This window comes from Leopardus geoffroyi, chromosome B2 (genome assembly GCF_018350155.1).
Source record: "Leopardus geoffroyi isolate Oge1 chromosome B2, O.geoffroyi_Oge1_pat1.0, whole genome shotgun sequence".
Taxonomy (NCBI): domain Eukaryota; kingdom Metazoa; phylum Chordata; class Mammalia; order Carnivora; family Felidae; genus Leopardus; species Leopardus geoffroyi.
The window spans coordinates 9,061,109-9,074,865 of record NC_059332.1 but is presented as its reverse complement, the minus strand read 5'-3'; the positions used below and the strand labels follow the sequence as shown (position 1 = coordinate 9,074,865).

The window sequence follows — 13,757 nt, the reverse complement described above, 5'->3', positions numbered from 1 at the left end:
TACATACATACAAGAAAAAGCAATGCTCTGCACCAGACTGTTATATACCCTCATCCTGCTCACTTTTTTCTCTGTAGTGCTCATCACCACCTGGTACGTTGTATATTCACTTGCCCATTTATTACATGCCTCCCCCAGGAACGGGAGCTCTCTGACGATAACGATGGCACCTTTTCATTCATCGCTGTCTCCCAGCACCCGGTACGGCCCCCGACACATTGCGAGTGCTCAACAAATACTTGTTGAGTACGTGAAATCAGAGAAATGGCTTTCCTTCAAGAAGATTAGAAGATTACGAGACAGCCACTAAATAAGTGCGAGAGTAAATACGTGTCATTGCAAATGGTAACGAGTGCTTCGAGGAAGCTAGCTGGCCCAATGATGGAGGACCTACTTTAAATAGGGTGGCCAGAGAGGATCTTCTGGAAAACAATGACGTTGAGGACAGGATTAGAAGGATGAGGTAGGATCAGCCCTGCCCATGTTGGGAAGACCATTTGGAAAAACAAACAACAAAAAACAAAACAAAAAACAAAAACACCCCAGCACATCCAAAGATCCGGAAGCAGCACTGAGCTTGACATCTTCAAGGAAAGGGGGCCGGTGGGTGGGTAATGAGAAAAATGATAAGAAGTGATCTTGAAGAGGCATCCAGAGGCCAAATCCTACACGACCTGGTGGGCTGTGGTGGGGATTAGATCTTACTCACGGTTTTTTCTGAGGCCCAACATGTTAGTAACACGTGGAGGGCAATGTCTGAGGTGGCGCCCAGAGATGGCATTTAGGCACCTAGACCATTAAGTGAAGCTTCTGCGTGAGGCTTCTCAGTTAGGAATGGAGTGGCCTTTATGAGAGAGCAGACCAGTCCTCCAACAGCAGGCTTCTCCCTCTATCAGAAGCAGCCCTCAGCTGCTCCAGCTCTTGTTATCTCATCCCTCTTTGATTACGTAGCCAGTCTGAGTGCCCACTCTGACAAAATACGGGGGACATTTCCAGTCCAATCGGCCTTGTCTCCATTCTCTTCCCTACATCCTCACACCTGCCCCCGGGCCTTTGCCCATGCTGTTTCCCTGGAAAGAAATACCCCGTGCCTCATCTGCGTAGCCAAAACCCAGCTCTACTCCTAAAACAACCACGAGGTCAGATTTATAAGCCAGAGTCATGATTTTAAAATTACTTTGTTGATTACTGCAGTCGGCTGAATAAAGCCTGCACCCCCCAAAAAGACACCCGCACCCTAATCTCCAGAACGCGTGGCTGTTACTGTAGGTGGCAAAAAAGAAGATCTCTGCACGCGTATGAAATTAAGGATCTTGACATGGGGACATTATCCTGGACAATTGGGATGGGTCCTAAATGCAACCACACGTATCCTTATGAGACAGAAACAGAGGGTGAAAACACACACAGAAAAGGGGAAGGCGGTGTGACCGTGGAGCCGGAGACGGGAGCGATACAGCTCCCAGCCAAGGAGCAGCAGCCTCCAGAAGCCAGAAGAGGCAAGATTCACCCCTACAGCCTCTGGAGAGACAGGGGCCCAGGTGACACCTGACCCGGTGATGCTGATTTCTGACTTCCGGGTCTCCGGAACCGTGACAAAATAAACTTTAGTTGCTTTAAACTCTCACGTTTATGGCAATTTGCTACAACAGCCACGGGAAATTAGTATGTTTGCCTTGCTCTCTTTACCTGGGCCTCTTGTCCCTCAGGCCCTCACCGCTTCCCGGTTGGTTATTTCTGGTGAATTGCTACGGACCCCTGTCCGTCTACACCTCTTGCTGCTATGCCCACGCATATTGATGGCAGACGACTTCACAGGTCTGTGGAGCTGTCTTCTTCTTCCTGCCCCCTTCATCCTAAAGCCACATGATCAAGCCAGCCAGTCGCCAGGAACATCTCCAGGGCGACCGTCTCGGCAGGCCCGGGCTAGCTGGGAGGCTAGTTCAGTAACCCGCAAGTGAAGTGATGGGGTGTGGACGAGTGGGTGGCTGGAGCCAGTGAGCTTGTTTTGTTTTTTGTTTAACTTTGACAATGCCAGGTGCCGGGAATTCTGGTGAAGAGGTAACAGCCAAAGTCTCTGGGCATGATTGTCCCCAAGGCTCTGGGGACCTCAAGTGAGAGGTGGGAGCCAACAAGACCCCATGGCGAATGGCTCCAGGGGGTTGAAGAAAACAGAAACACCAGGTTTTACACTTAAATCGCTGGGGAACTGAATAGTAGTGCTATACAGCAGGATGGGGGAAATTAGGAAGCAACGTACGTTTTGGAGAGAAAATTATTAATTATTTATTCAAAACGTTGGGCCTTCGGCAGGTGCAAATGACCATAGGAAGGTCGTCTCCTGTGGAAAGTCCCTTCCCCAACTCCGGTGTTACTGTTCCACCCCCCCCCCCCCCCACAGTCTGTGAGCTCCTGAAGGGAGGAGATCATGCCTTACTGTATCTCCAGCACCAAACACACACCAGTAGATGCTAAGTAAATCCATTTTAAAGGAATTAATGAATGGAATTGGACTCAGAGAAGAGGTGCAGGCTGGGGAGGACAAGCTTGGAGGACGCAGGCTGCTTTCAGAGGTGAGAGTTGAAGCTTTGAGAAATAGTACAACTGAAGCGGGTGGCCGTCCGATCTGCCATTGGTTGGATGCCACGATAATAGGAGGCAGTGCTAGGGAAGGACAGTCAAAACAATGTTTTTAAGATTTTATCTTGAAGCGATCTCTGCACCCAGCGTGGGGCTCAAACTCACAACCCCAAGATCAAGAGTCACGTGCTCTACGGACCGAGCCAGCCAGGCGCCCCTGGTAAAGCACAACTTTAATCTTTGGCCTAACATTCAGGTGTCAGAGATCACGATGATCAAATAAGGAAGAAGACAGGAGTCTGAGACATTGCCATCCATCCAGGACTTTCACAAAATGAAAAGTAATTTTTCATTTGCCAGTCAGTTCAAGGTTCACTCACCCTTATCACGGTTGTCACGCAGCATTATAATAGGCAGCAGTCAGGGACATAAAGGTATTCTGCGTGTGACGTGTCTGACTTCTGGGTACTGGTAATTATATTTTATGCCATATCAAAGATCTGGTCTACAAGGAATATACTTTTTTGTTGGGTATCGCTACTCTTAAAAAGCTGCTAAAAGCGTGGAGTGTGCTTCAGAATGCATTTCGGGGCACCCGAGTGGCTCAGTCAGTTAAATGTCCACCTCCTGATTTCGGCTCAGGTCATGATCTCACGGTTCATGAGTTCAAGCCCGGCATCGGGCTCTGAGCTGACAGCACTGAGCATGCTTGGGATCCTCTCTCCTCCTCTCTCTATGCCCCTCCCCTGCTCTCTTTCTCTCTCTCTCAAAAATAAATAAACTTTAAAAAAAAAATGCACCTCAAGTATGATTGTAGAAGGCTGCCCCTTAAATTTCCAGCAAGATCTTTGTTTCACTTCCTGCCAGCATCAGGATATGGGGGTCAAGTTCTTCTGAATGCCGAGAGATAGATAATAATCCTGGCTGTTTTTTAGACACTGCTCTTACCTTCATAGCCTGGACCTGTAATTGAATTACCCTGGGAATTTTATGACATATTGATTGAGCCTAATTAAGTCAAGGACCTGCTCTCTATTATCTGCCTTTGCAGCCTCTACACAGAACTATTCGATTCAAACAACATTTACTAAGCTACTAAGTACAAAGCCTGTGCTGAGTCTCTGCTAGACACAGAGATAAATAAGACAGAGTCCCTGTCGTCCCCAGTCCTGGAGCAGTTAGCGTTTATATACAGATACTCTTGCACAGGAAAACTAAGATAAATACTGTAGAAGAAATGTGGAGGGCCATCACGACATTTACCATTAATTATTGGGTTGAGATGGTAAAGATCCAAACTATTTGTTTGAAATAGCATTGCCTCTATCTACAGATTGGCAAACACTTGTTCTTAAAACAGGCCATAAGGAATACTGACTCACCTGGTCTTCTGTACTTTAGTTACTTCCTTCATAATTAACCCTGACACGTCCTTCTGGAAAGCGTCACTCCTCCGCTTCTGGATCCCTCGTCTGAACGTACACATTCATCACCCCAGCGGGGGTTATCTCCTAGGGAAATGCAGGAACGTCTTTAGGAGGACCCGGGGTAGCCTTCCTTCCTCTACTTACAGAATCCCTGTTGCACATCGTGATTCCTTGATGTCCGGTCTGACTGCTATGGTTCAGCATTCCCGTGTGTGGCTCTCCCAGCACCTTAGCGAAGACCGTGTGGAGCTGAGCTAACACCTTCTACAGATCTGCCCAGCTCCTTCTTCAGGAGACAGACTACTGTTCTTACATACCTGCACCATGGCCGCGGCTATCAGCCAGGCGTTCGAGAACTGGATGAAATCACCTTTTCAAACAGACATCAATCTACCCTCACTTTAGAGAGAAAATTACGTTTAAGGAAAATCATAGCCATGTTTCTAGAATACCGCTTTACATAATCCTGTCAAATAACTTCCAGGTAAATGGCACCTGGTGTGATACATATTTCTACGTGTGTATCTGTGTGTGCATATCTTAATGCCTATATGTATATAATATTATATATATTCGGTGTGTGTATGTAAACTTGTAATTTTAAACTTCACGGTTATTTTCAGAAGCGGCACCCGCAATTAGAGCCAAATCCAATCCAAGTAGGCAGTAAGTGCTTTGATTGCATCACACAGACTTCCAGACTTCAACTGTATGTGTGGTTAATTTCAAACGAAATTACCATGCTTTCCTCCACATATTAGCCTGAACAAGTCACTTACCCTAAATCTGAGATACTTTTGCAAAATGGCAAATCTGCCCTTCTGAATCTTCAAAGTGGTTATGAGTAACAAATAGAATGATGTTGGGAAAACCACTTTACATGAAACAAGGCAGTCAGGATGATTATTAGTCAAAAGTATCTTCTGGACCTCTGGGTCCTTCCTTTGCTGTCTGGAAGCCACCAGGCAATTTAGCTATTGTTGATACTGAGGGTGGACTTCTTTGTGTCTTTCCATTAAAACAACTCATGGTCTTGGACCCCAAACATCTCAGTCCCTAAGTTATTCTACTCAGGAAATTCTAGAACCTAACCTGTCATTTCTTCAAGAAGGGTTTTATTAAATGTTCCCCTGTGCCTGGCATAGCAATAGACCTTGGAGATGCTAAGACAGATAATTCGCAGTCCCTGCATATAAAGGGCTTGGAACATAGCCGAAAGAAACAAATGAATGAATGCAGTAAAAATTTTATAGGTGCCATATAGAAGCCTGTACAGAGAACAAAGAGCAGAGAGGAGGGAGTAGTTGAATCTGGCGTGGGCGGGAGTGTGACAGACCTTGCTGATTGCCTACCTAACAGTCGTGCCTTCCCCTCCCCACACCAGCTTCCACTAAATAGACTTGAAAGTCAAATGCTCTCTTTCTCACCCTCCCTACCAACTAAGCGCACATGTGACCTAGATGGGTTCAAAGAGATAAACTGCACCTTTGCCAGGTGGTTTCTGCGAAAGTGTTGCTTTCTTAATAAAAGGGTTCGTGGTAGATTGCATTTTTCAAAGACGGCCACGATATCTCCCACCCAGTGTGCTCTTCTTAATAACACGACTGTAAAACGCCTCCCATTAAGAGACAGAATCAACGTCCTCCACCCTTGACCCTGGAATGAGTTTATTTTTAGTCTCAGCCAACAGGGTGCAGTGGGAATGGCACTGTGACATATGAGGGTAGATCATGAAAATGCTATGCGTTTCCACCTATTCTTTTGGTATACGTGCTTCTGGAAGCCAGCAGCCATGCCGTGTGGAAGCCCAAGCTAGCCCCTGCCAAGAGACCTCACGGAGAGACTGTGCCTAGATGTTCTGGATGACAGCCCCAGGGAGGTCCCAGCCAACAGCACCAACCACGAGACACAGGAGGCAGGACATCTCTCAGTGACAGTCCATGACTGAATCGAGACTTCAAGTGTTCCCAGCTGAGACTTCAGACATTGTGGAGTAGGACAATCTTTCCCCATCTAGCATTCCTCTTTCTCCCTTCTTCCAGCCTTGATTCTAGGAGCTGAGCAGGGCGGGAGTAGGGGAAATCTTACAACCATGTGATAAAAGCATGATGTTTAGCGTGACGTTGTTGATCTGTTAAACCAACACCTGCAACTGTCTATCTCCAGACCTCCTAGAACGTGAGAAAAGTTAACACACCCTTGTGGGTCTAGGACACCGAATGCCAGATTCTCTGTTACTTGTAGTTAGAAGCACCCCTAACTTATACATGTGATCCCTGCTGGTAAGATCTGGTGGGTTCGTAGGAGATTAAAATTTGATTTTAAAATGTGGATGTCTGTGTAATCAGAATAAAAGTAGACATAGCAATTGTAGCCTGGTCTCCTGAGAAGTTTGGCTGTGAAGGAAACGAGGGAAATGAATTGGTGGCTAGGGGGAGCCTATGGGCAAATTTTATAGTCCATAAGGAAATACCTAGTAAAGCCATAGAGATTAAAAGCAGGAAACAGGGGCACCTGGGTGGCTCAGTCGGGTAAGCGTCTGACTTCGGCTCAGGTCATGATCTCACGGCTTGTGAGTTCCAGCCCCACGTCAGGTTCTGTGCTGACAGCTCAGAGCCTGGAGCCTGCATCGGATTCTGTGTCTCCCTCTCTCTCTGCCCCTCCCTCGCTCATGCGCTCGCTCGCTCTCTCTCAAAAATAAACATTAAAAAATTGTTTTAAAAAGAAGTTAAGAGAATAATGTCAGCAATGACTGTTACAGTTCAACCCTGCTCTCGCCCTCTCTGTCTTCAGCTAATCTCAAAGACTCTCTTGGGAATTTTTAAAACAGAGCTGGCTTCATGAGTGTGCAACCTATAGATTCACAAGGGCCTCATGCTTAGAAGGTCTCCATGTTTGACTTAATGCTCTACAGTTTCTGTGTTGAAAGTCTTAATACATTTTGAACAAGGGGACTTGTTTTCATTTTGCACTGAAATACATAGACGATACATAGCAATACATAGACGATACATAGCAATACATAGCAAATACGTAGACGATCCTGCCTAAGAAAGTTTTCTGTTCCCGGGGCGCCTGGGTGGCTCAGTCGGTTGAGCGTCCGACTTCGGCTCAGGTCACGGTCTCGCGGTTTGTGGGTTCGAGCTCCGCATCGGGCTCCGTGCTGACAGCTCGGAGCCTGGAGCTTACTTCCGATTCTGTGTCTCCCCCTCTCTCTGCCCCTCCCATGCTCATGCTCTATCTCTCACTGTCTCTCAATAATAAATAAACGTCTAAAAATTTTTTTCTTTTAAATAAAAAAAAAGTTTTCTGTTCCCATTACCCACTCCTCTGCAGTGCTAAGAAACAACTCGGACTTTTATTACCCATGGATCTTTAAGGGCAGTATATTCTGTTTTTATGTAACATGGACACATCCTCAGACGGCTATCAAGTCAGTGGTCTTTTCCAGGTGGGGAATTTTCCAGCCCCGTGGAATCCGCAGAGACTCCTACAGATCCTTATTAAAACCCTGCCATTCAGGTCCAGGGGCCCTCCGCCCAGCACCTGCACCAACACGGTTAAATGTGCTAGCAGACTGGGAAGCAATTCCTCAAGAACTATACCACCTGTCCCCCAGATGACCGGGCGGTTTAGTGGCCCACGGCGGACTAATACCTTCCATATGACCCGCTCAAGTATTCCTTCCGCAGCAATTACGAATCCTCTCGTTCATTCTCCCATCTACCCCAGAACTACAACCGTACCTGTAGAATAAGCTCCGAATCAATCCTGGGTACACACTTCATGGAGCAAAGGCTTGGTATGAAGTCTCTAGGGGCGCCTGGGTGGCGCAGTCAGTTAAGGGTCCGACTTCAGCCAGGTCACGATCTCGCGGTCCCTGAGTTCGAGCCCCGCGTCGGGCTCTGGGCTGATGGCTCAGAGCCTGGAGCCTGTTTCTGATTCTGTGTCTCCCTCTCTCTCTGCCCCTCCCCCGTTCATGCTCTGTCTCTCTCTGTCCCAAAAATAAATAAACGTTGAAAAAAAAAAAATGAAGTCTCTAAACACTTCAGCCAGTTAAAGGGGATCCTCTACAGATGGCATGACCTTCCTTGCCACACTCTATCTTCAACCTGAGTGTAGTTGACATGTAATGTTAAATTAATTGCAGGTGTATAATACAGTGATTCAACAATTCTAGACATCATGCCATGCTTGCCACAAGGGTAGCTCCCATCTGCACCATACAATGCTGTTACAACGTCATTGACTATATTCCCTATGCTGTATCTTTTATTCCCATCACTTATTCATTCCACAGCTGGAAGCCTGTATCTCCCACTCCCCTTCACCCATTTTGCCCATCCCCCCACCTACCTCCAGTAGGTAGGCAACCTCCAGTAGGTAGCCTCCAGATGGCTGTGGCAACCATCAGTTTGTTCTCTGTATTTAATGGCCTGATTCTGTCGTCTGTTTATTCGTTTGTTTTGTTTTTTAGATTACACACGTAAGTACACCTGTAAGGTACTTGTCTTTCTCTGCCTGACTTATATTTCACTTAGTGTAATCCATCCATGTTGTCATAAATGGCCAGGTCTCATTCATTTTTATGGCTGAGTAATATTCTATCGACGGACACTTGGGCCGCTTTCATACCCTAGCTAACGCAAATAATGCTGCTGCAAACACAGGAGTGCAGGTATCCTTTTGAATTAGTGCTTCTATTTTCTTTGGGTAAATACCCAGTAGTGCCTATGATGTTCCTATTTTGAATTTTTTGAGGAACTTCCATACTGTTTCCCACAGTGGCTGTAGCAATTTGCATTCCCACCAATAGCGCACAGGTGTTCCCGCCATACTCTTTATATTTTCTCTCTCTAGCCACCCAGAGCACTTCAGGATGTCTCCCTGGGGTCATGGATAGCTAAAAAGAGTCAAGCAAGTGATTCGATCAACTCTCACTGCTGTGGATTACCAAAACCCCATTGTCTCTTTCCTGTCTACACCGAGACTGTCAGAACCTGGGACTTCAGCCACTGCTCCTCACAGATACTCCATTTAGTGGGGCCAAAGGGACAACAGAATGTTCTGTGAAGCTGTCATTTTCAAGCCATCAGGTATGTGCCACATCTATAGGTTGAGAATTCCGGAGGCAGAGTTCACTCCCTTTATAGATACAGTCATGGCGACCGGGTTTCCAATCAGTTGAGTGGCAGGCCTACCACAAAACCCAGGCAATTTCTTAAAAACCAGGAATGGCAGCAGGGGTTCTGTTGGTGACAGTCAGGGTTCGGGGACGTAGCGAGAGGGCCTGCAATGGGTGCCCGTGAAGGTGTCCATGGCCCCGTCACCCCAGAAACAAAGCAGCAGACTACTCCCAAGAGCCCTCATCCTCCACCACTGGGTGGTTGGGGAGCTGGGGACACACACGGCCTGGCCGGACCCTAACTGGCCCAGGGACTGGTTAGGGGGAGGCACACAGTCCCTTCTGGCAGGCAGAGGTGGGTGCTGCTGACAGATGGAGCCGGTGAAGGCCGGAGCTTGCCTCCTCTCCCCTTACCTCTCCTGTGCTGAGAGAAAAGGCCAGGACGAATTTATGTTTCCACTTTTATTAGCAGGGCTCAGTAACCATTAAAAAAAAAAAAACAAATCTAAGCATTTGTTTTTAATTACAAATGGAGAAGTACTTAGCAGGAAAGCAGAAAGCAGAAAATGGAATTTTATCCACCCAGAGGAAAAGCTGGTAAAACACACACACACACACACACACACACACACACACACACACACGGGTATTTGATATATATCTGTGTATCTTCAGGACCTATTTCTGTGTCCACGACTGAGAGGCCCCATGGTTCAGTGCCTGCATATCACAGCAGCCTGACATAATTTCAGCCCAAATACCTTGAAGAGGCATATGGCCCCAGGCAGACTTTTCCAAATCCCATTGTCCTTTCCACCCACCATCCCACAGGCAATGGCTCACCTCTCCTTTCTCAAAACCCTGCACAAAACATCCTCCCAGCCCCAACCACCATGCCTCCCGACTTTCTCCCCCTTTTCTTTCCCTCTCAGCTCTCATCGCAGAAGCCCAAGAAGCTTTGTCTGGCAAGGCAGGTCCTTCCACAGAGAATGAGGGAGAAGGGAAAGAGACCTAGAGGACACAGTTAGAATTCTTTGCAGGCGACGAGAGGGAAAGGCTGAGATTGTAGACACCGGTAATCATTTTCGTGCCTTACATGTGCAGTCCAAAAAAATGCATGGTTTTCTACATCAGCAATATTCTAAAATGTAATAATTTTGAACAGCTTCCTGGTATTCCATGGTATAAATAAGCTATAATTTCTTTAACTGAGCCACTAGTAGTTTATATGCAACTTTCACATAAGGTCTGTGATAAATTTCACTGTTGCTTAAATCTTTACATATATCCTCAATTACTGACTGAGGATAAGTCTCTAAAAGTAGGGATTCTGATGCATTAGTTAGGATATTTCGGGCCACATGTGTCACATGCTGTGACTTAATTAACATACATGTATTTTTATCTGGGATAAAGTCAGAGCTGGTATGGTGATTTTGCTCTATGATGTCAAGGACCCAAGTTCTTTCTATCTTGTGGCTTTGTCTTCCCTAGATAGTGCCCTTGTCCATATGATCTGTATTCCGGACGGCAGGACAAAAAAAGGGGGTGGACGGGGAAGCGAGAGACCTTACATCTGTCCTTTTGAAGCTCAATCTGGAGGTCACCACATCACCTCTGCTCTCAACCCACTAGCCAGAACTTAATCACATGCTCATTCTTAGCTGTGGGGGAAGCTGGGAATATGATCTTTATTCCGAGTAGCCCAGCTAAAAATTTTATTACCATGGAAGAAGGCATTAATGAGCATACATATTTTTAAGGGTTTTGATATATGCTACCTTATCGGTCTGCAGAAAGACCATAGCAATTTACATCACCCTTGCCAACACAGGACATTTTAAAATACCTCACCAAATTAATAACTGAAGAAAATGATCGTTGTGCTGTTTTATTTTGCATTTTCTTAATTCCTGGTGATGTCTGCGCCATTTTTTCCTGTTGAAATACATCTCAAAAGTGGCTTCAGCAACTTATCCTAAATGCAGAGCGAAGAGGGAAGCCCAGATTTCAAGATTATAGACTCTCAGTAGGGCACGCCAGCTTGCCCCCATCTTCCAGGTCTGCTTTGTTGCAGACGATTCCAATCCTGGTTCTCAGGGGTGGTCCTTTTTTTTCTTTTTTTTTCCACCAGGTATGGACCTACTGTTGCCAAGTAGGTCTGCCCTTGGGTTTTATTATTTCAAAGACTTTCATGGCGCAGGGAGGCGGCCCCTTTGAAGCTAAGGGGGAATTGGGGGGGAATTACTCAACTTGAAAGGATTGTTCCTTCTGGGAATTCTAGTTAAACTGAGTTCACTGTTACCTTTGTTCATTTGGTGTTACAGCTCACCCAGGAACCCCAGTCCCAACTCAGTCTAGATAACCTGTTTCGGGGCCACAAAAACTCTTGCTGGGTCTGGGAGAGGTTCGTTGTATCTGTCAGATTATGCTGAGGTAACAAACAGTCCCAAATTTCACTGGCTTAAAACAACAAGGTTTTTTTCATGTTTACATTCCTGTCTATCTTGGGTCAGTGTGGGGAACTGTGTTCCAGATCACCCTTATCATGGGACCCGGGCTACCAGAATGTAGCCTGTGTACAATGTATACAATCTGGAACACGGCCGGTCACTAACGTAGAAATTCACTCACTGGTTCATAAAGACTTTCTCAGGAGTGACATACGTTACTTCTGCTCATATCTTATGGGCCAAAGCAAGTCACGTGGCTGCTTTTGACTGCAAGGGGGAGGGAAGTACAATTGTACCATGTGCTCTAAAGGCAGAGAACCAGAAATACTGGGGAGTGGCACTAATGACCACTGGAGTCCTGCTCCCATGAGGGTGGGGAGTGTACTTCCAGAGTTACCTTGGGTGGCTCCCTAAAGGGGTCTGTTTCCCATGGTCCTTCTGAACCTGTAGTCTTCTTAAAGACAAATCTTGCCCTACTCGGTTTGGATCCCCAGCAACTGGCACATCTCTTGACACATGGCAATTTCTCAACAAATATTTATTGAACGGGGAATGAGAGGGAGCACTATGCCTGGAATAGCTTTCATATTAAGTGTACTGGAGAGCATCAGGCCAAAATGCTAGGGAGGGAGGCCCATTGCTTGGGGACATGAAAGGAGCCAGAAATAACATGTTCATGTATAACTAAGAGGTGTGGATGAAATGGTGGGCGGCTAGCCAGAATGCAAGGATATTGACCCGCCTTTCTCACCATCACACACCCAAGCCTGTATCACCTTGACTCACCCACTCCCAGTGTGTCTGAGTCCGCGTGTATATCAGCTTCAGTTCCACTTATCACACAACACCAAGTGTGTCCACACAAACATGCACACACCTCCACCCAGCACTAGCTGATTATAAATGTCCTGTTCATTCTTAAAAGAAGCTTGGTAATAATCACAACCAGCTTGAAAGAAGCAAGAATGAAAAGCCAAAAAAGTTTCCATGACTTAACTCTTCGTGGGCAAGAGGACAAAAACAAATTCGTTATGTTTTCTCTCATTAATCTTGTAAACTAAACAAGCAATACGTGTTGCGTTAGTAAAAAATAATTTTGTTGCAAGCCGCCAAATCAATTCAGGCTAACTTAAACCAAAGACAAAATGAACAGAAGAAACTGCATACCCCTAAAAGCAAAGTAACTCCTAAAGCCTCAAGAAAGACAGAAGCTGAGAAGCCTGGGTGGCTTGGTCAGTTGAGCGTACGACTTTGGCTCAGATCGTGATCTTACGGTTCATGAGTTGGAGCCCACGCCCGGCTCACTGCTGGCAGCATGAAGCCCACTTCAGATCCTCTGTGCCTTCCCCCACTCACACTCTGTCTCTCAAAAATAAACAAACATCAAAAAGAAAAAAAAAAAGAAATGCAGAAACCAAAGTTCCAAAGACTCTTTTTTTAAACCTTGCCAACAGATGATACAACTCCACAAACCATCCTGTGTACCTGTGTGGAGATTCGGATGCCAGGAGAGTATCTGACTGGCCAAGTTCAGATGATATATATCCACTTTTACCCTGGGTGGGCTGGGGAAGGGCCAGTAGGAAGGGAGCAGGTCTTAGTTCCCAGGACATCCAAAATCACATGGACTGAAGGCAGGGAAGTTACCCAAAGGGATGGACACTGATTAGTACAAAAATAATAGATGCTTATGGCATGTGCTTATATTTTTTATGTAGAAAAATTTTTAAGTAGAAATGTATTCCCATTACAATTCATATTCTGGTATATAGCCTTCCAGACATTTAGCTAATCACATAGAATTTTTTCCTTGCAAAAACTAAGCCATACTGTGTACCCTACCCTGCAATTTGCCTTTTTATCCTACTTAAAATACCTTGTGGGAGCACCTGGGTGGCTGAGCATCTGACTTTAGCTCAGGTCATGACTCACAGTTCATTAGTTCGAGCTCCGTGTTGGGCTGTGCGCTGACAGTGTGGAACCTGGAGCCTGCTTCAGATTCTCTCTCTCCCTCTCTCTCCCTGCTCCTCCCCTGCTCATGCTCTCTCTCTCTAAAGTAAATAAACATTAAAAAAAAAAAAATACCTGGTGAAAACTCTATATAAATAGTGACAAGTTTGAAATATAACTTTTAATTCAGAGAAAGGAGATTCAAATGAATTGTAACCAAAG

General features: G+C 45.9%; 1 long non-coding RNA gene across 2 annotated transcripts; it reads right to left on the bottom strand.

The window, feature by feature from the left end:
• Positions 1 to 1,976: 1,976 nt before the first annotated feature.
• LOC123609672 lies at positions 1,977 to 7,823 on the bottom strand. 2 transcript variants are annotated; one of them, XR_006717883.1, is made up of 3 exons: positions 7,754 to 7,823; positions 3,963 to 4,091; positions 1,977 to 2,664 (listed from the first exon to the last, which is right to left on the bottom strand). It is a non-coding gene; the product is annotated as an uncharacterized LOC123609672 (long non-coding RNA). The 2 variants fall into 2 exon arrangements; XR_006717882.1 differs by lacking the exon at positions 7,754 to 7,823 and adding an exon at positions 7,665 to 7,709.
• Between the last annotated feature and the right edge of the window lie 5,934 nt (positions 7,824 to 13,757).